Here is a 24,452-nt window from a genome sequence, read left to right on the forward strand (position 1 = left end):
GTGAATTGGTAGGACAAAATGTTAGTCCTTTTTTTAAAACCTCTATGTGCATTAGGTTCAGTTTGAAGGAGGATAAATTAATTATCTGAAGACCCTCTTCAGATTTATTTAATATCCCCTTCGACCCCGGAACCCTCGCGATCTGCCCCGAGGGTAGTTCGCTTGGTTCTGGTCGTAACTCCGTTGCCGTCGTTGTCTGGAAGGATACCTCCTCTCTTCTGAGTGTGTACCTGCTATCTTCCCTCCTCCTTTTTCTTCCCCCTCTCCTCCTTCTCCTAAAAAAGACTGTGAGTTCCTACGGGTAGATCTACGGTGCTCAGATTCTATGTCTGACCCATCAGTGCCCGAATCATAAGAACTTCTTACTGGCAAATAATTATATACTTTTTTATTTTTATAATCATCATTATCTCTCGAGAATTTCCTACCTTTTCTAAGTTTGATGTCATTTTGTAACCTTGATATCTGTTCCTTTATTTCCTCATTTAGTTTTACGAAGTTTGTATTGGTTGAAAAAGTGTTAACTAGTTTTAATGATTCCTCAGCCTGTGTAATGGTTTTCTCTAACCTTTCTTTGTTGCGAATTGCCATTTTTTTCATCAAAATGATGGAACAGTCTGAGAGGCTGGAATTCCAGCCTTCCATAAATTCTTCGCCTCCCTCATCTTCCCTCAGAATAGTCCCAGGGTCAAGTCGAAGACGTAAACCCCTTGGGATGATGTTCATTTTGATATAGTTTTCAAGGCTGGATGTTTCAGCCCTGAGTTTAACTTGTTTAACAAGTTGTTTTTTATAGCTTTTAAATGCACCGTAAATGTTAACCGGTGTGTTGCTGCTAGTATCCTGGCTCTCTTCCAAATTAGATACAGATAGGGAAGCTGTTAATTCAGCCTCCCAATTTTCATCTGAGAATGTAAATGCCATTCTAATAGCGTCTTGTAAAGTAGTACACATCTCTATTTTTGGGTACACAGCTTCCTGCAGGCCTTAATGATAAATTGGACATGGCCTGCTTTTTTTAAATATATACATTCTCTAGAGTCTTGTACGCTATTAAATTAAACTTAGTAAATCCTCAACAAATTGAAGGTTGCAACATTAATATAGCTAACTTTCATTCTTTTGTAAATATGTAATATAAAGTAGAGTGAGCTTTTTTGCTACTAAAAATTCAGTTTGTGTTTTTTCTTAAGTTTTGACACTTTGTATTCACCTGCAATATTTTCACCTGTCAGTAGTGGCGCTAACCATACTCTGTATAAATACGGAGACAAGAGTACCATGGATATTACGCCCTGACGAAGCCCGTAAAGCAATTTGGACGCACGGGTGAAACGCGCGTCGGCATAGGTCCAGCCGACCGGATCACGTGATGTGCGTGTGAGGATCTCGAAGAAAACAACTTACAACAAGCCCTGCGGTTACTGAACAGGCACATTTAAAGCAAAGTCCGGATCAACATTTGGCATTCACTGTCATGGACTTACAGCTACCTGGCACGGCCTGCAAACCACTGAATCTATCAGGTCGTATGGTTCCATATTGTCATTAGATTCCTTGCCGCTAACTGTACTAATCAGCTCTGGCTTATGTGCGTGAACTTTGCACCTGGCAAACGCCACTCTGTCGAGAGGGGGCACAGCTCTCCTTAAGAACTTATAAGGATCATAGCTCATCTGATAACAAATGGATGGATGCATGCTGAGCACTAATATATTCTTTTGCTTCTCTGCATAGCATGTACTAACGCTATTTGCTTTAATGTGTCAATTGGTCATTTCAGACACCAACCAATGCCTTGTTTTTGAGTTTTACTTATGTCATTTCCATATGAAGATTGAAATATATGGCTCATAAACCTATGTACATATCCTGAGGGCGTGTCTCCATTTGATCACTTAGATCCCATTTCCACTACCTGCCCAACCATTCATACCTCCTGAGTGAGGTGTCGGATGCAGCAGGGTGTAGTTGATCTTTGGTACACACTTTCCCTCTGTATATACTTTTAATATTGTACATATTGCAAGGTATGCCTGATAATTATATTCCGCTTGTCGCAAGGCTGTCATTACTTTCTTAGATCCCACATTCCGTTTAACCTGCCCAGCAATTACCTCTTCACAGGGGTGCTGTGTGCAGCCGGGTGTAGGAAGTGTGACAGGCCTTACTTGAGCCAGCTCTGCATCTTGCTGCATCTATATTTCTGGGCAATTTATCTCGCACATCCCCTGACCGGTCAGGTTTTGTCTATTGGACTTGATAGGTCCTATATTATTATTTCTTTGTAATATATTTTTGTTGCAATTAGATTTTGTATTTTTTTACACAAACCTTGAATTCTACCTATCCTTGCAGTGCAAAGGCGGAGGGAGGACCCCCGTATGCCATCTCCTTTACCATTTATGTATATTATATTGTGCTAGTAAAATATTGATCATTTTCAAAAGAGTGCTGTTTCCCTGTCTTTTTTCAACCTGGCTACTTTCCAGGATGAGTTCTCTTGTTATGTCCTACAATACATATATATATATATATATATATATATATATATATATATATATATATATATATATATATATATATATATATATATATATATATATATATATATATATATATATATATATATATATATATATAGTAAAGAGAAGACAGCACTCTCTGGTCTTGAATATAAAAATGTATTTATTTGTACTGATGTTTCGGGGAAAGCTTCTGTTACAGAAGCATTAGTTATTTTGTTGTGAAGAAACTTATTTCCCAGCAGCAATGCCTGAACCAGCCAAGCCAGCGCCTAAGAAGGGCTCCAAGAAAACTGTAACAAGTATCATTTCATAAAGGGTTAACTCTGTTCAGTTTTGAGAAAACTATTTTCTGAGGCAGGTTTCCTAGCATATTGTGTACTGTAATTAAGTTTGTGATAAGCATTCACTGCTAGGTGATAAGAAGGACTCAATTGTTTTCTTGTGTGTACTTGTTATCTGCGGTGGCCTGTCCAAGGGCTTTGTCTAAATGTGTGATGGGGGATTTTATGCTTCCCCCCCTGGGAGTGCCCTGTGTGCATGTAACCTAAATAAAAAGCAGGCTGGGCATCCCAGTCCTGAGTTCTTGGTTGTCCCTCAATCGCAGCGTTGACTTGTTTTTGTGGGCAGAAGGGTATCCTAGCTGTACTACAGCTAAGGGGGATTATTCTACATTTGCGAGACTCATATAGAATACTATGGAAAGCAGTTTCTCCCCTCTTCAGCAATAGGAATCCAGGCTACTAAGCGGTCCATCTCTCAGCGAGACTAAGGGTAACCGTAACATTTGGCGGCAGCGGTGGGATTTTTCCTGGATTTCCTAGGAGAGGTACAGAACGGATGGAGAGCGCTTACGAAAAATTGAAGCGTACAACCCTAAAGGATTTACTTGAAAGCTAAGGGGGGTACGCCAGCAACCGGCCGAGGAGAGAGCTGATCGCAGAATTGACTGAACTGGATCAGAGCTTCACAATGGCGGAAACACCGACCACGATTAGTGACGAAAAAACCAGGATTGTTCGGGAGAGGCTCTCACTGTACGGGCCGAACCCCTCCATGGAATTGGTACAGCAGTTGATGGCGGAAGCGGACAAGGATATACGAGAGACTCGAGCCCACGAACTCAACCTAGCGAACGCACACCGCAATGCTGAAGCCCCGCAGGTAATCATCCCTGTCGAAAATGCTGGGAGGCCCAAGATACCCTATGCGGCATTTCGACCCTTCCTAGAGAGCGAGACAGGGATTGATGAATATTTGGCGGACTTCGAAAGGCAATGTGCCCTGCACCAGATTCCCAACAGGGAGTGGCCCACGATATTGTCTGGGAAACTATCCGGGCGAGCCCTGGAAGCCTTTCGTACTCTGGGTGCTGAGGAAGTGACACAGTATGAGCTAGTTAAGGAGACACTGTTGCGACGGTACGCAGTAACTCCGGACGCGTATCGCCGACAGTTTCGGGGCACGAAAAAGAAGCCTAACGATACCCATATGGAATGGGCGCACCGAATGCGGAGAGCGGCAAATCACTGGATGAGCGGAAGTAAAGCGGTGACTGGTGAGGAAATTTTACAATTGTTTCTCTTAGAACATTTTTATAATGGCATGGAACAGCAAGGGAAGGAATGGCTGCGAGACAGGCGACCTTCTACCTTAGAAGAAGCAGCCAAATTGGCCGATGAACATTATGACTCCCGTCTTCACGAACCCAGAGAGGTTTACCGTGCACCCCCTCGTGCTGAATTCCGAGCCCCTGTGCCCGCAGGGCCCGCCCGACACTCAGGACCACCCAATAACAGCTCTGAGCGTCCCAGACCGACTTGCCACCGATGCAAGCAACCAGGGCATTTCATGGCTAGCTGCCCCCTTAATACGCACCAGACACCCAGGAATTACAATTACCCCTCTGGGGCATATCGTCCGGCCCGGACCCTCTATGTTAACCAAGAGGCCCCTATGGAGGAATATTTGGGGCCGCTTCACGAGGCGGACCCTGTATATGCTGCCTCAGATAACCGCCAGCACCATCGGCAGAAGGTATGGCTCGAGGGGCGATCTACCGAGGGATTGAGAGACACAGGGGCTACTATCACGCTGGTACAGAGTCATTTGGTGCCGGAGCACAAGCGATCTGGACAGACTGTGGCCGTTAGAGTGGCGGGGGGGGATGTGTACAAAATTCCAACAGCTAAAGTGCATCTTGATTGGGGAGCGGGAAAGGGGGCTGTGAACGTGGGCATAATGGATAATTTACCTGCCGAAGTACTACTGGGCAATGATTTGGGCCCCATGACTTCTGCCTATGCTCCAGTATGCAACAACGAGGCGGACCCAGTGACTACACGGGCCCAAGCCCGGACGGAGCGAGAACTCTCACCAGTGCGGGAGACACAGGTAAGACCTACCCCGACCTTGCCTGACATGTTAGGCCCCATACCCTGGGACTCCCCAGATGCTTTCGAGACAGAGTCTAAGACTGACCCGACCTTACAAAAGTACCGGGAACGAGCAGAGACCGGAGGGGGCGGGGCAGATAATGAAACATTCTTATGGGAAAAAGGGAAACTATACCGCTGGACAGAGAAAAGGGGACAGCGTAGGCGACAGCTGGTAGTGCCCCACAAATACCGTCAAGAAATCCTCAAGATAGGCCACGACATCCCCTTAGCAGGCCACCTAGCTGTAACCCGTACCCTACACCGCATTACTCACACGTTCTTTTGGCCAGGGGTACACGCTGACGTTAGAACTTACTGTAACACCTGCGATGTGTGTCAACGAGTAGGAAGGCGAGGCGATCACCCTAAAGCCCATCTAGTAAATATGCCCATTGTAGAGGAACCCTTCAGCCGGGTTGCTATTGACCTAGTGGGACCACTGGCTACCCCTAGTCCCTCCGGTAAGCGCTACATTCTTACCGTAGTGGACTACGCTACCAGGTACCCAGAGGCTGTCGCCCTATCCAACATACAAGCGGATACGGTAGCGAATGCACTAGTACAGGTGTTCTCCCGGGTAGGATTTCCAAAAGAAATCCTATCCGACCGAGGCACCCAATTTACGGCTGAATTGACCCAACAACTCTGGCAGGTTTGCAAAATTAAGTCCCTCCTGAGCTCCCCATACCACCCCCAGACGAACGGGCTGTGTGAGAGGTTCAATGGGACCCTCAAGCAAATGCTCAAGACGTTCACTCAGGAATTCCGAGACTGGGAACGCTTCCTGCCGCACCTCCTTTTTGCTTATCGGGAGGTGCCCCAGGAAACGACAGGGTTCTCTCCCTTCGAGTTGCTCTACGGAAGAAAGGTACGGGGACCCCTAAACCTGATCCGGGAGCACTGGGAGGGAGAGATGGAGACTGACGGTGTCCCCATTGTGCCATACGTGCTGGAACTCAGGGACCGAATGGAGCAATTAGCCAAATCCGTGCGGGCTAATCTCCAGTCGGCCCAGAGAAGACAGAAAGTATGGTACGATCGGGGGGCCCGAAAGAGAATCTTTACCATAGGACAAAAGGTGTTAGTACTTAAGCCGGTGAAGACAGACAAATTGCAGGCGTCCTGGCAGGGCCCCTACCAGATCGTAGAGAAAAGGGGAGACACCACTTATGTGATAGCTAGCTGCCACGACAACAATCTTAGAAAGACATTCCATGTAAACATGCTCAAGGAATATTTTGAGCGACCAGAGAACGTGACGGCCGTATGTTGTTCCCCTCAGGAAGGCCCCGACAGTCTACCCATTCCAGACCTATTAGAAAAGAGTCTCCCCACAGGTATAGTGGCTCAGGTTCAGATAGGAGACCGACTTAGCCCCACTGAAAGGGAGCAGCTCAACCAACTCCTACAGTCCAAACACCTCACCTTCTCCCCGAAGCCAGGGTACACTACTTTAACCACCCACCAGGTAGATACTCCGGGACAAGCTCCCTTGCGCCAGGCTCCGTACCGAATCCCCGAAGCAGTTAGGATAGGAATGAAGAAGGAGATCGATGAGATGCTCCAACTCAGGGTAATTGAGCCCTCCGATAGTCCCTGGGCCTCCCCAGTTGTCTTGGTGCCCAAGAAAGATGGGACCACCCGGTTCTGCGTAGACTATCGGAGGCTCAATGAAAAGACCGTGACGGACGCTTACCCTATGCCCAGGGTAGACGAGCTACTCGATCGTATAGCCAGGGGAAATTACCTGACCACTATTGACCTCTGCAAAGGTTACTGGCAGATTCCCCTGGCCCCGGAGGCTATCCCCAAGTCGGCATTCGTCACCCCATTCGGCTTATATCAGTTTAGGGTAATGCCGTTTGGGATGAAGAATGCCCCAGCTACATTCCAGCGCTTGGTGGATGGGCTCCTGGATGGCTTCCAGAGTTTTGCTTGCGCCTACCTGGACGACATAGCGATCCACAGTGAGTCATGGGAGGACCACTTAGCTCACATAGGAATGGTTCTGGATCAGATCCGGGCTGCTGGCCTGACTCTGAAGCCAGAAAAATGCCACTTTGGGATGGCCGAGGTACAGTACCTGGGTCACCGGGTGGGGTGTGGAAAGCAGCGACCAGAGCCGGCCAAGATAGAAGCTGTCGCCAATTGGCCCACCCCCATCACTAAGACTCAGGTCCTAGCCTTCCTGGGCACGGCAGGGTACTATAGACGGTTCGTACCAGACTACAGCACACTTGCCAAACCCCTGACTGACTTGACCAAGAAGAACTTACCTCGACAGGTCCTGTGGTCTCCCCACTGTGAAACGGCTTTCCAGGCTCTCAAAAATGCTCTAATTAACGCTCCTGTCTTGGCGGCTCCAGCCCTTAACAAACGTTTTATCGTCCATACAGATGCTTCCATGTTCGGGCTGGGAGCCGTCCTCAGCCAAGTAGGCGAAGATGGAGGGGAGCATCCAGTTGCCTACATCAGCCGGAAGCTCCTGCCCCGCGAAGTCAGCTATGCAGCGGTTGAAAAGGAGTGTTTGGCTTTGGTGTGGGCATTAAAGAAATTGACTCCCTATTTATATGGGCAGGAGTTCACTCTGGTCACCGACCATAACCCGTTGGTGTGGCTGAACCGGGTCTCTGGAGATAATGGCAGGCTATTACGTTGGAGTTTATCGTTGCAACCCTTCAATTTCACCATTACTTACAGACCTGGGAAACAGAATGGCAACGCCGACGGGTTGTCCAGACAAACCGACCTCAGCCCCGCATAACCAGCGGTCTGGACAGCCTTAGTCTGCCCCGAAAAGGGGTCAGACCGTGTCTGCCAGAGTGTTCCACAGAAAGGGAGCACTGTTACAGAAGCATTAGTTATTTTGTTGTGAAGAAACTTATTTCCCAGCAGCAATGCCTGAACCAGCCAAGCCAGCGCCTAAGAAGGGCTCCAAGAAAACTGTAACAAGTATCATTTCATAAAGGGTTAACTCTGTTCAGTTTTGAGAAAACTATTTTCTGAGGCAGGTTTCCTAGCATATTGTGTACTGTAATTAAGTTTGTGATAAGCATTCACTGCTAGGTGATAAGAAGGACTCAATTGTTTTCTTGTGTGTACTTGTTATCTGCGGTGGCCTGTCCAAGGGCTTTGTCTAAATGTGTGATGGGGGATTTTATGCTTCCCCCCCTGGGAGTGCCCTGTGTGCATGTAACCTAAATAAAAAGCAGGCTGGGCATCCCAGTCCTGAGTTCTTGGTTGTCCCTCAATCGCAGCGTTGACTTGTTTTTGTGGGCAGAAGGGTATCCTAGCTGTACTACAGCTAAGGGGGATTATTCTACATTTGCGAGACTCATATAGAATACTATGGAAAGCAGTTTCTCCCCTCTTCAGCAATAGGAATCCAGGCTACTAAGCGGTCCATCTCTCAGCGAGACTAAGGGTAACCGTAACAGCTTCCCTTCCTCAGACCAGAGAACAATACAAGGTGCCAAACATTTATACATTCAAGAACCCTTCCCCCTGCTAAAAAAAACGCCAAAATTAGTTGCCAGGCAACATATAGCTGGCTGGTAACCAATTAAGCAATGTAAGCAAATCAAAACCACAAACAACACCTAATCAAAGTGAACATGAAAAAGCAATTAGTGAAAAACACTCTTAACATGCTAGCCACATACTGACAGTTGATGTTGATACAATTCATTGATTATTAGCAAGAAACAAAATACAGAATACAGTGATTAGCTGTAGAACAGGGGTAAATAACATTGTACCTACTATATGGCTTAGAAACAATTTATCATGTGTCCTACAATATAGATGTATTGTTTGTAGCGGCATCGTACCACATAGTTTCTTAACACATTAAATTGGCTTTATGTTTAAATACAGGAGGCAGTCTTGATGTTGAGTGTATTGTAGAGGGACAGTTTACAGCGGTTACACTATTTTCTTCGCTAACTATATATAAGTATTCCCAACTCCTCTTCTGGCTCTCGCCACCTCCAGTTACACACTATGTCTGCCAATCCGTGTCCCCTTTAGGGGCTTGCCCTGATCGCCCAATCATTATACCTTATTCCATTGGGGGCTGGCACTATTCGCGATCTGGTTGGTAGAACTACAGGTACTGCTTGGAATACACTTACAGTCACATATAGGTATTTGCCTACCGTATAGAGGCCTGCTGTTTTAACACAGAGCTACGGGGCACTGACAACATCGCTCACTCGTAACTGGTATCTATACCCCATTTTTAATTAGTGGAGCTCTTTTTGTAATAATAACTTTTGGCACGTTACCCACTACCATTTATATAATAAATTTACATACTATGTTTTATTACAAGGGTCCCCCGTAGGGGCGTGCTCCGTCCTCCCAATTATATCACTTCATCCCATTGGCGGCTGGCACTAGACTTGTTCAGTTTGGCAGGGCTGCAGTTACTGTTCAGACATTACATATAGTCTCATGTATTTCTGTACCACTTAGAGATGTAATAGAGTTTTGTGCAATAGGAACTTGTGACACATTATGTTTTGCTACGGGATTTGTCCGCAATCACTGGCCGGTCTGGTATATCTAATATAACCCTCACATATGGGCTATTATCTGTACACATTGGTACATAATATACATTTGTACTTATGACAATACCCTAGATAAGACATTGGGTGTTTATTGGTTTCTCCACAATTACAAACAATACATCTATATTGTAGGACACAGGATACATTGTTTCTAAGCCATATGGTAGGTACAATGTTATTTACCCCTGTTCTACATGAGCTAATCACTGTATTCTGTATTTTGTTTGTTGCTAATAATCAATGAATTGTATCAACATCAACTGTCAGTATGTGGCTAGCATGTTTTTCACTAATTGTTTATTCATGTTCACTTTGATTAGGTGTTGTTTGTGGTTTTGATTTGCTTAAATTGCTTAATTGGTTACCAGTGTTGTTTGTGGTTTTGATTTGCTTAAATTGCTTAATTGGTTACCAGTGTTGTTTGTGGTTTTGATTTGCTTAAATTGCTTAATTGGTTACCAGCCAGCTATATGTTGCCTGGCAACTAATTTTGGCGTTTGTTTTAGCAGGGGGAGGGGTTCTTGAATAATGTATAAATATTTGGCACCTTGTATTGTTCTCTGGTCTGAGGAAGGGTAAGCTTTCCCCGAAACATCACCACAAATAAATAAATTTTTATATTCAAGACCAGAGAGTGCTGTCTTCTCTTTACTATATGATTACCTACATTCAAGCACCCTGGCATTTGTGACACAGTTCGTGATAGTGCACTTGTCCTAGTATCATATATATATATATATATATATATATATATATATATATATTGTATAGGCCTATAGATATATAGGTATAAATATGTATTTTTAAAAAATTCATTATATAGATATTTTAATGCGGACATTGGAATGTAAAATATTCATAGTGATGTTGGTCTAACGAGGTGTCGGGTTTGCACACAAGCAATACGTTTTAGGCTTTTTTTTTTTCAACAGCTGAGACCTCCTTTTTTGAGCCCTTATAACTTTTTTGTGCAATATCATTTTTAATAATTTTTATTATGTTATTATGAGTGTAACTAGAACTCTGAAGTCGCGCTAACCTGACGTGGGTTAACTTCCATTGCGCTTAAGCGATGTTGTTTACTTTCAACTTGTAATACAAGCGTTATATATCAGCATAAGGTCACACAAAGTGAAAGATGTCCAGCTGACAATGGTCTGTAAGAGTAAAAAATAACTTTTATTAGTAATGCAGGTAAAACATTGTTAATGAAGTCAAACAATAAACATACCACAGCCATTGAAACAACCTTTTAAACATCACCCATATCCAACATGTTTCATGTCGTCATGGTACTTTGTCAGGGATAGAGTTAAACTCACTAGTCATAGAATATAAACATATTATGAACCAATCCTAATCGACTGTTAGTGTTTAGACTAATCGCTATACCTCATTTTGAAAAACGTCATAAGTGATGTAATACTCTATAGCGAAAGTTAAGTCAAATTTATAAATCTCCAGGATCCATATTAAAAACGTAAATCTTACTAGATAATTATCCAGCTATTTTCTAAAATTTAAAACAAACTCTTACAGGGTGACTTACAAATACTGACTTGGTCTAATCTTAATTACAGTATTTATACACTTTTATGAAGTATGTGAGGCAGTTGGAGATTTTGCTACAATTGTTTAGCTGATTGCATAGTATTATAATGTGTTCAACTTGACTGGAATGTTGCACAATGTTGACAATAGTAAGAGACTTAGGGGCCGATTTATCAAAGCGTCAATCTCGGTGCATTCGCTGGAGTCAATACGCTCGCCAGACATCGTCAGACATTGCTGCCACAAATCCACATACAATACTCTTATTTATTAAAAAGTCTGTCAAAACATGCGCGTCAAGTACGGAGCGATGAGCATTGGACTGTTAATAAATAAGAGTCATCGATGTTGCGGATATTCTGTTTTTTCCAACTTTATTTATTCCATATCATTACTGTCCATGAACAAGCACATTTCTTTAAAACTATTTTTTTATTTTTAATCTGTTAATGTCAAAGAAATAGATAGATTTATACCTGAACAAACAATAATACCTCATAGAAAGTAATTTTTTTGTTTTATTTATTTGTTATACAAAAAAATCAGATATATGATATTTTCACATAAATTAAAGTGTATTTCTATAAATCATGATATGACTCTCATGTTTTTTTTCCGTTTTTTTTTTAAATGATTATTAATGCTAGAGTTTGTACATATATCTTTGCACATACTTGTATATATATGTGTTATGTCAGAAATCATTTCCAAACATATCTACATGTCCCTAAATTTTATTTTGTTCTAAACAATTTTGTCTTTCATATCTCTGTGTTTATTTACACCACTATACAGGGAGTGCAGAATTATTAGGCAAGTTGTATTTTTGAGGATTAATTTTATTATTGAACAACAACCATGTTCTCAATGAACCCAAAAAACTCATTAATATCAAAGCTGAATATTTTTGGAAGTAGTTTTTAGTTTGTTTTTAGTTTTAGCTATTTTAGGGGGATATCTGTGTGTGCAGGTGACTATTACTGTGCATAATTATTAGGCAACTTAACAAAAAACAAATATATACCCATTTCAATTATTTATTTTTACCAGTGAAACCAATATAACATCTCAACATTCACAAATATACATTTCTGACATTCAAAAACAAAACAAAAACAAATCAGTGACCAATATAGCCACCTTTCTTTGCAAGGACACTCAAAAGCCTGCCATCCATGGATTCTGTCAGTGTTTTGATCTGTTCACCATCAACATTGCGTGCAGCAGCAACCACAGCCTCCCAGACACTGTTCAGAGAGGTTTACTGTTTTCCCTCCTTGTAAATCTCACATTTGATGATGGACCACAGGTTCTCAATGGGGTTCAGATCAGGTGAACAAGGAGGCCATGTCATTAGATTTTCTTCTTTTATACCCTTTCTTGCCAGCCACGCTGTGGAGTACTTGGACGCGTGTGATGGAGCATTGTCCTGCATGAAAATCATGTTTTTCTTGAAGGATGCAGACTTCTTCCTGTACCACTGCTTGAAGAAGGTGTCTTCCAGAAACTGGCAGTAGGACTGGGAGTTGAGCTTGACTCCATCCTCAACCCGAAAAGGCCCCACAAGCTCATCTTTGATGATACCAGCCCAAACCAGTACTCCACCTCCACCTTGCTGGCGTCTGAGTCGGACTGGAGCTCTCTGCCCTTTACCAATCCAGCCACGGGCCCATCCATCTGGCCCATCAAGACTCACTCTCATTTCATCAGTCCATAAAACTTTAGAAAAATCAGTCTTGAGATATTTCTTGGCCCAGTCTTGACGTTTCAGCTTGTGTCTCTTGTTCAGTGGTGGTCGTCTTTCAGCCTTTCTTACCTTGGCCATGTCTCTGAGTATTGCACACCTTGTGCTTTTGGGCACTCCAGTGATGTTGCAGCTCTGAAATATGGCCAAACTGGTGGCAAGTGGCATCTTGGCAGCTGCACGCTTGACTTTTCTCAGTTCATGGGCAGTTATTTTGCGCCTTGGTTTTTCCACACGCTTCTTGCGACCCTGTTGACTATTTTGAATGAAACGCTTGATTGTTCGATGATCAGGCTTCAGAAGCTTTGCAATTTTAAGAGTGCTGCATCCCTCTGCAAGATATCTCACTATTTTTGACTTTTCTGAGCCTGTCAAGTCCTTCTTTTGACCCATTTTGCCAAAGGAAAGGAAGTTGCCTAATAATTATGCACACCTGATATAGGGTGTTGATGTCATTAGACCACACCCCTTCTCATTACAGAGATGCACATCACCTAATATGCTTAATTGGTAGTAGGCTTTCGAGCCTATACAGCTTGGAGTAAGACAACATGCATAAAGAGGATGATGTGGTCAAAATACTCATTTGCCTAATAATTCTGCACTCCCTGTATGTATCTAGTGTAAATATATTATTCTGAGGAAGATTAATTGCGAATATAACATGTAATCAGGGTATCATAGGTATTTATTTGCAAACAATGTATATGTTAAGAGCTTGGCTAGTTTTCTCTTTGCACCTGTCTAAACCCTCCTGATTGCAGTCTAGTTTTAAATACCACCCCTACACAGGTGTTATAAAATGGGCTGGCATATAATATGACATTTCTTAATGAAAATTAAATTCAAGAGAAGGAACAAAAACACTGAAAATAGCATAACAGTATAGAGGTGATTTTAATTTCTGCTGTATCTGATTCATGACAGATTAAAGGGACACTGAACCCACATTTTTTTCTTTTGTGATTCAGATGGGGCATGCAATTTTAAGCAACTTTCTCATTTACTCCTATTATAACATTTTCTTTGTTCTCTTGCTATCTTTATTTGAGAAATAAGACATCTAAGCTAAGGAGCCAGCATATTTTTATTTCAGACCCTGGACAGCACTTGTTTATTGGTTGGTGAATATATCCACCAATCAGCAAGAACAAGCCAGGTTGTTGACCAAAAATGGGCCAGCATCTAAACTTACATTCTTGCTTTTCAAATAAAGATACCAAGAGAATGAAGACAATTTGATAATAGGAGTAATTAGAAAGTTGCTTAAAATTGCCTGCGCTATCTGAGTCATATAAGAATAAAATTGGGTTCAGTGTCCCTTAAATGTTAGGTGGGCTATCCCTTTGAGCTATCAGCTTAAAATTATATTGAATCAAACATCATTCGATTTTTAAAATCATTGTCAAAAATATTACACTGTGTGTCCTAATGTCATCATCAATGTTTATCTTTGATACTAATTTCACATATACATACTTTCAAAGTATAATACACAATGTAACAAATGGCACTTACAAGTTCTGATGAGTGATCAATGACACAAGTATTGAGCAATTTGATTCGTTAGTGATTAGTATAAAATGTATATTTAAATCAGATTGGCTGATGTCATAAATCATGTGATTATGTATTTCCCAATCAAAAGTGGTGGAAAATTTCACTAGTTTGTGGGTTGTCAAGGAGTTTGAGTCTTGCTTCCAATTTGGTTCGAAGTATTGCATCAAATTTGGTGCGAAATGCAATGAGACTTGTATTACATGCGTTAAACATGGTGAAATTAGCTTGATCAAAAAAAGGAAGTTAACTGTAGTATGTAATGTATTTATTTTATTTTTATCCCTATATCTACTAGTCCTGCTGCCAGACAAACAATACCTGTCATTAAAACTACTTTCGAAATGAATTTGTCCCTTGAAATTACATGTGATTATAATATTATTATTTAGCATATTATTTAGATACTGAACGTCTTTGTTGTCTGTGTGATTTAGAAATAGTATACAACTGAAATCAACTTTCTAATTTGCATAAATATGAAATAAGCTTCATTCTCTTGCAGCATCTAACATAACCTTTCTGGGTTTTCAGACTCCCATTGATTTCTATGGCATTCGCGGCCTCAAGGGTGGCAGTTTGAACGATAGGTACGCTGTGGAGGAAAAGACAAGAGCGTACCTGTTGAATGTTTGATAAATTGGGAAGAGGGTCAAATAGATTCGAATGTGAATCCGAAACATCTGGAATGACGCAAGCATCGATCTGCGTTAGATTGAGATTGCGGGAGTGTATATTACGTTATACATTTCAACATTTGACAATGTTGATGCTTTGTGTTAATTACGGCGGATTCAATTTGCATTGAATATGACTCGAGATTCAAGTGGATTCCATCGTATTATCAGTTAAAGCTTTGATAAATTGGCCCCATATGTTTAAATTATCTAATTATCTAGCAAGATTTATGTTTTTAATATGGACCCTAGAAGTGTATAAATTTGACAACTTAACATTCGCTATAGAGTATTACGTCACTTATGACGTTTTTCAAAATGAGGTATAGCGAATAGTCTAAACACTATGGGGCATATTTATGAAACTCCGTATGGAGCTTGATGCCCCGTGTTTCTGGCAAGCCGGAAACACAAGTTATTAAGCACCGCTGCTCCATAACCTGTCTGCCTGCTCTGAGGCGGCGGACAGACATCACCAGAAATCAACCAGATCGAATACGATCAGGTTGATTGACACCCCATGCTAGCGGCCGATTGGCCGCAAATCTGCAGGGGGCGGCATTGCACCAGCAGTTCACAAGAACTGCTGGTGCAATGATAAATGCCAACAGCGTATGCTGTCGGCATTTATCGATGTGCAGCGGATATGATCCGCAATATCGGATCATGTCCGCTCGCACAATGATAATTCGGACATTAAAAGTCAATTAGGATTGGTTCATAATATGTTTATATTCTATGACTAGTGAGTTTAACTCTATCCCTGATAAAGTTCCATAATGGCACAAAACATGTTGGATATGGGTGAGCTTTATAAGGCTGTTTCACTGGCTATGATATCGTTTGACTTCATTAACAAAGCTTTACCTGCATTACTAATAAAAGTTATTTTTTATACTTACGGACCATTGTCAGCTGGACATCTCTCACTTTGTGTGACCTTATGCTGATTTTTATACTTTACAAACGGATTTCTCAGGGCAACATCCACTTCCAGCTGAAGTTATTCGCTCACAATTAACCTACAGTTTGAACAGAGCACACAACATAGTCGCCTGTAATTCCGGAACTTAAGGTGTAAGCATAACATAGCATCGGAAAGTCTGGTACTGACAATGGCAGAGGCAGCTGCATGTGCCGAGAGCTGGGACATTTCACTCCAGGGCCTCATTTCGGACACCTTAGCAGTACCTTTAGGCTTCAAACACCACATTGATAACAGCCCTAAGGTGCATATCAAGCGCATCCTTTTCTCAAATACGAGCGTTATACCTGACACGTGCAAACACCCATGATAAATCTCTTATCACTCGTGCATATCTGTTGGCGTGTAACTTAGCCCTAAATGTCCCTTTAAATAAGTCCAAAAATAATGTGAATAACCTGTGTATTCTAAAGAGTTAGAATAACGTGGTCAATCTGCCTCACTGCAAAATGTCTGTTTTTTTGTGATTCATCTGAAAAACAAAAAATAGAGAGAGAAATCAAAGTTAAAGGGACATTAAACCCAACATTTTTCTTTCATGATTCAGATAGAGAATACAATTTTAAACAACTTTCCAATTTACTTCTATTATTTAATTTGCTTCCTTCTCTTGTTATCCTTTGCTGAAAGGTTTATCTATGAAAGATCAGTAGAAGCAAAAAACCTAGGTTCTAGCTGCTGATTAGTGGATGCATGTATATACTGATTGTCATTGGCTCACGCATGTGTTCAGTCAGCAACCAGAAGTGCATTGCTGCTCATTCAACAAAGCATATTTCCTGCTTTATCTGAATCATGAAAGAAACATTTTGGGTTTCATATCTCTTTAAATAAATGTTGTACTAATTTGAAATACCCTTGCATTTTAAAACCCTTTAAATCTTAATTTATTCATAGTTTTTCTAAGGATTAGAAAATATTTCAGTGGCCAAACATGAGAATCTTTTGGTTCTGAGGACTTAGGTGATATCATTGAATATACCCTCTGGTAACTGTCCAGTGCTCCCAGTTTGACACTTTCTAACATTATGCAAAGACTAATTAATTTGGTAAATTATTTCAGGTATTCAGAGCACATAATATTACTTGTATTCCTGCTTTCCACTTTACATTAATGAAATATATAATTAACTCTAATTGGTTTAATTGTTGAAATAATTAATTTCAATTTGACATATTTAAAACATAATGCCATAAAAAATTCAAATTGCTCCAAATAGCAGGTGTGTGTGTGTGTGTGCGCATATCTATCATCTATCAATCTATCAATCTATCTATCACCTATCTAATTATCTATCTATCTATCTATCTATCTATCTATCTATCTATCTATATCTATCTATCTATCTATCTATCTATATCTATCTATCTATATCTATCTATATCTATCTATATCTATCTATATCTATCTATATCTATCTATATCTATCTATATCTATCTATATCTATCTATCTATCTATCTATATCTATCTATCTATCTATCTATCTATATCTATCTATCTATCTATCTATCTATCTATCATCTATCTATCTATCTATCTATCTATCTATCTATCTATCTATCTATCTATCTATCTATCATCTCTCTCTCTCTATCTATATGTATATACTGTATGTATATATATATATATATATATATATACACACACACACATACCTACAGTGTGCTTTTATATATATATATATATATATATATATATATATATATATATATATATATATATATAAAATACATACAGTATGTTTGAGTATATATATATATATATATATATATATATATATATATATATATATATATATATATATATATATATATATATATATATATATATATATATACCTATATATTCTTTGTGGATTTGTATTTAAAAAATAGTCAGACTGACCATCTTCCATTGGTTAAAGCACCTGACCCAAGCATGTATTGAAATGGCATATAAAGTCAGGGAAGCAAGAATGATTGTAGTGTTTGAACCATTTCACATTGTGACAGCTTGATAATTGGTGACTGGCTAAGCAGAATATGGCCATATTGTGTGACTAAGATCCCAATTTTAATATCAAAACTTAGTTAATTTTTTTAATTTAAATTCTTGTTTTGTAAGGTGTGCTAAACCAAATTTTGTGTGTATGTATATATATATATATATATATATATATACATACACACAAAATTTATATATATATATATATATATATATATATATATATATATCATCAAATAGCCAGTGGCCCAGCACTCCAACCTATGTGTCCAAATAGTGACCTGGGTGCAATACTCAAATTTCAGATACACTTCGTGGTAATAAAGGAGGGCACTCACAGGATTTGAAATAGTCAATAAGAATTGTTATTATGAGTACATCAAGCGTTATGCTTGAAATGTCATGGTCGACGTTTCGGCTCTTACAATGAGCCTTCTTCAAGACTAATTTTAAATCTGTAAAAAATAGGGAAAAAACAACATTTATATAGTGCAGGACAAGTGACAACGAACAACAAGCGCACCCACCACCACACAGAGATAAAATTCAATTGATAAACCGGCATTCAGGCCCAAAAGAGGATAGTCAGAGGATAGATGGTCAGCTTAGAACATGGAATTACATCAAGTACACATTAGCCATACTACTGAGATGGCAACAGATTACACACCAAGTACCTGGGATATAAGGACAGTTTTCCTAGGTCCCCTCAGACTGCATGTCACACTACCCCAGAGAGGCTCACTTCATGTACCATTGGAAACCATAACAGACACGTTTCCGGTTAAGACACAATTCTAACACCTAAACTAGAAGACAAAACTGAATACAATACGCCGTGGTGCTTATCTTTACCAATGTGTTACTGCATCCGTAACTAAATATAACATACAAAACTATGGCAAAAGGCGTGTTGCTGCAGTCCATATTGTAAAACAAAACATCATAATGGTAGCATGCATTCAAAGTGCTAATCAATAGGCAGATAAATGTTAATCACTCCTTCAGATTAGGGACTCAGAGTCACCTCAATAATCAAATACATAAATTAATCAATAATGTATATAGCCCTATATGCGGATCCCGCCATGGCTGCAAACAAGGATGGCCACCCTCTCAATGTGGGGTCTCTATAGGAGCCAATGTCTCTGTGGTAGAACAGTGTGTGGTAACATCTAGAAAACTACTCAAAAAGTGCACTACAGTATCTAGCAATTCTATCCCGTATTGAACTAAAGCAAATGGTGCTGTAAGCTAAGACAGCGTCTTACTACGAAGTGTATCTGAAATTTGAGGATTGCACCCAGGTCACTATTTGGACACATAGGTTGGAGTGCTGGGCCACCGGCTATTTGGTATTATTGCTTCATATTCCCAAGCACCCCCTGTATTCAAATACAACTTCCACGGGTAAACCGTGTGTGGCATTCATCTCCTGCAGAATTTGTTTTTAAACACAACACTGAGGTGTTCAAGATATACTTGGCACATTTTTCCGGGAAACTGAAGAATCAAGTCTGAACTCATTTAGACATGGATGAATTCCCACTAGGAGCTGGTTCACAGAAAACCACAATAGAAATCCCCACAGAGGATGTCACTTTTGCATTTATGGATGAGGCTGCAATGAGGATACTCAATCAGTGTGATTCTGAGTCTGTCGAAGAAGTTCCAATTAACATTTACCTCAAACTCCTGAATTTAAAGAGGAAAGAGGTGGACTATAAACTCTACGCAAACTACTTGACAGACTATTTCAGAAGAAAACTGATTCAACGGGGCTTCAGAGAGCGGAATTTACCCACGATTGGCAGGAACAATAATGAATTCTGCCGCAAATGGTGTTACATAGCTAACAAATGCTCCCTAGATTGGATTTTGCTGGTCATCGAGGAGGTAACCAGACTGAAAAAACAAGTGGTTGATGAATTTACAATCATAGAGAAAGATAAAGTTCATGTGCTGAGGAATGACAATAGTGAGGACTGGCTCAACAAACTACATACACAAGTTTATACGTACAAAAGAGAACTTATAAACTTCAAGAACAAAAAGGTTAATGCCCTTGAGATAGATTACAGAGAACGAGATATGTACCAGTGGCTCACAGGAAGGAGCACTACATTCAGACGGAGGAGGGTGGAACGCAGAACGACTCCCCTTGCTAATACAGTGGATACCAGTGGTGGGGATTCTATCGGCTCGGAGTGTCCGGTGAGTGGACCAAATAGACCCCAACGGCAAGATAAAGTTCTCACAAGATCACAGAGAAAACCGCCCATGCCAAACAACCCGCCCAAAAAATACACAGGGCAGTCATCAGAAGAGGCGGTTGGTGGAAGAAAGCCCCCCAAAAATTAACATCAGGGCAAATGTCATTATCAATTTGAGTAGTAGGACTCTCGATCAGGATGAAACTAATGTCCTTAGTAAAGGTTTGAATTTTGTACCTACTCCCAAAATTGATGCCTTCGACAGCATGATTGACCTGCATAGACTACAACAGACATTGAAACTGAAGGACTTCTTTAAGACCTCAACCCGCACCATACCCCATACTGGATTGTCCAGAAAATCTAAGTTTGAGCCCAAGGTCACACACCCTTCCATTAAAACCTTTGCAAATGTTTGTACTAGGGAGATTGAACGTGAATACAGCTCATACACGGCCCCTAGAACTAACCTCTCAAGATCAGAATGGAAAGCACTGCAGAGGCTTAAGGAAGATGATTCTATAACCTTTTCCCCCGCAGATAAAGGGGGTGCTATTGTTGTGCTGGACTACTCCTACTACCGCACTGAACTGCTCAAACAGCATGAGGATGGGAACACATACAGGAGATTAACCCATAACCCGACACAGCTATTTGAAAAGAAGCTTGACATGAGTCTGACCTTTGCACTTAATTGTGGACATATTGACCAACAGATATTTAATTTCCTGTACATAACACATCCAGTGTACACCATCATTTAAACAATTTGGAAGATTCATAAAGACCAAACGAACCCTCCAGGACGCCCTATAATGTCGGCTAATGGGTCATTGTTCCAAAATCTGCCCAAATATATAGATTTCCATCTTCAAGATCTGGTACGAGCCACAGCAGCATTCCTCTTGGACTCTATTGAGCTGATTAAACTCTTACATAATAGAGAGTTTCCACGAAATTGCATATTAGTGACTTTGGATGTCAATAGCCTCTACACCATCATACCACATGATTTAGATGTGGAGGCTATTAGACAAGCTCTTCTCTTGAATACCTCATATGCTGGTCCTCCTATAGAGATACTACTTGAGTGGTTATTGCTTTGTGTGACTCACAACTATTTCAGGTTCGAGGATAAATACTACCTCCAGCTCATAGACACTGCCATGGGTTCAAGTATAACACCCTCTTACACCAATCTTTTCATGGCATACAGATGTCCCGAAATAGTTTGCTGGTGAATAGTTCCCGGCTTGTTCGCGTTCACCGCGATGGGCGAACATATGCAATATTCGATCCGTCCCCTCTTCGTCATCATTGAGTAAAATTTGACCCTGTACCTCACAGTCAGCAGACACATTCCAGCCAATCAGCAGCAGACCCTCCCTCCCAGACCCTCCCACCTTCTGGACAGCATCCATTTTAGATTCATTCGGAAGCTGCATTCTTAGTGAGAGGAGGGACAGTGTAGCTGCTGCTGATTTAATAGGGAAATCGATAGCTAGGCTAGTGTATTCAGTGTCCACTACAGTCCTAAAGGACTCATCTGATCTCTGCTGTAAGGACAGCACCCCAAAAAGCCCTTTTTAGGGCTAGAACATCAGTCTGCTTTTTTTTTTTTTTTCCTGTGTAATCTATTTGCAGTTGCCTGCCTGCCAGCGTGTGTGTCAGGCTCACAGCGTATACAGTGCCCAATTGCCCAGTGCCACCATTCATATCTTGTGTAACAGTAGTGTAGATTTAAAAAAAACAACACTTTTCTTACTGTGAAATAATAGCAGTCAGTTTCCTTCACACGTGTGCGTTTCAGGGCCTGCAAGGGCACAGTGTCACACCAGTGCAACTCATATCTGGTGTAACAGTAGTGTACATTAAAAAAAAAACTAGAAATTTGACTGTGAAATAATAGCAGTCAGTTTCCTTCACGCGTGTGCCTTTCAGGACCTGCCAGGGCACAGTGTCACACCAGTGCAACTCATATCTGGTGTAACAGTAGTGTACATTAAAAAACAAACCTAGAAATTTGACTGTGAAATAATAGCAGTCAGTTTCCTTCACGCGTGTGCGTTTCAGGGCCTGCCAATGCACATTGTCACACCAGTGCAACTCATATCTGGTGTAACAGTAGTGTACATTAAAAAAAAAACTAGAAATTTGACTGTGAAATAATAGCAGTCAGTTTCCTTCACGCGTGTGTGTTTCAGGGCCTGCCAGGGCACAGTGTCACACCAGTGCAACTCATATCTGGTGTAACAGTAGTGTACATTAAAAAAAACCCTAGAAATTTGACTGTGAATTAATAGCAGTCAGTTTCCTTCACACGTGTGCGTTTCTGGGCCTGCCAGGGCACAGTGTCACACCAGTGCAACTCATATCTGGTGTAACAGTAGTGTACATTTAAAAAAAAAAATTTTTTTTGACTTTAATAGATTTAATAGCAGTTAGTCGTCTGCAAGCATGTGTGTCAGGCCTACAGCGTCTACTCTGCCAACTTCTGCCAGTGCACAGTGCCACTCATATCTGTTATCACAGTAGCTTGCATGCATAGTACCACTAATCGAAAAAAAAATGACAGGCAGAGGCAGGCCACCCCGCAGGGGCCATCATGGTCGTGGTGCTGTGATTCCCTTTGGCCCTAGAATAATGCCCAGTGTTCAGAGGCCACGTACCCTGAACTTGAAAAGTTCTGAGGACATAGTTGACTGGCTAACACAGGACACCCAATCTTCTACAGCTTCCGCTTGGAACCTTGACGCACCATCCTCCTCCAGCTTAGCTTCAGGCACCTCTCAAGTTACCACTCGCCCGCCTGCTGCCACCACCAACACTAGCACCACAGCCGCTTCACTTGATCTGTCAGAGGAGTTATTTACACATCAGTTGGAAGAAATGAGTGATGCGCAACCATTATTGCCAGAGGATGTAGATAACAGGGATATGTCTCAGTCAAGCAGCATTACACACATGGACGTACGGTGTGATGATGATGATGTTGTACCCGCCTCTGCTTCCCTTGCTGAGTTGTCAGATACAAGTGAAGCGGTTGATGATGACGATGCATCCGTGGATGTCAAGTGGGTGCCCGCTAGAAGAGAAGAAGAACGGGGGGAAAGTTCAGATGGGGAGACAGAGAGGAAGAGGAGACGAGTTGGAAGCAGGGGGAGGTCGTCACAAGGAGCTAGTGGCACAGTCAGACAGCATGCATCGGCACCAGGGGTCAGTCAGACAGCACGCCAATCAACGCATGCCATTTGCCACCACCAGAATGCTGTCATTGCAGAGCTCAGCAGTGTGGCATTTTTTTTGTGTGTCTGCCTCTGACAACAGCGATGACATTTGCAACCTGTGCCAAAAGAAACTGAGTCGTGGGAAGTCCAACACCCACCTAGGTACAACTGCTTTGCGAAGGCACATAATCGCACATCACAAACGCCTATGGGATCAACACATGAGTACAAGCAGCACACTAACTCAAAGCCGCCATCCTCCTCCTGGTCCAGCATCTTCAGGCACGTCAACCACTGCTGTCTTCCTTGCCCCCTCTCAACCATCCGCCACTCCGTCTCTCGCCTTGACCAGTTCCTGCTCATCTGCCCACAGTCAGGTGTCTGTCAAGGACATGTTTGAGCGTAAGAAGCCAATGTCACAAAGTCACCCCCTTGCCCGGCATCTGACAGCTGGCTTGTCTGAACTCTTAGCCCGCCAGCTTTTACCATACAAGCTGGTGGAGTCTGAGGCGTTCCAAAAATTTGTAGCTATTGGGACACCGCAGTGGAAGGTACCCGGCCGAAATTTCTTGCACAAAAGGCAATCCCCAACCTGTACTCGATTGTGCAAAAGGAAGTAATGGCATGTCTGGCACACAGTGTTGGGGCAAGGGTCCATCTGAACACTGATACATGGTCTGCAATGCATGGTCAGGGCAGGTATATCACCTACAATGCGGATTGGGTAAACCTGCTGAAGGCTGCCAAGCATGGAATGCGTGGCTCTGCAGAGGAGTCGGTGACACCGCCACGACTTGCAGGCAGGCCTGCTGCCACCTCTTCTACTCCTCCTATTCCATCCTCTTCCATAACCTCCTCTGCTGAGTCCTCTTCTGCTGCTGCATCTTGCTCCACATCAACGACAGCCCCCCAGCTCCCCAGGTACTATTCCACATCCCGGATATGGCAGTGTCACGCCGTCTTGGGGTTGACTTG

Source organism: Bombina bombina, chromosome 7 (assembly GCF_027579735.1).
Source record: "Bombina bombina isolate aBomBom1 chromosome 7, aBomBom1.pri, whole genome shotgun sequence".
In the NCBI taxonomy this organism is placed as follows: Eukaryota; Metazoa; Chordata; class Amphibia; order Anura; family Bombinatoridae; genus Bombina; species Bombina bombina.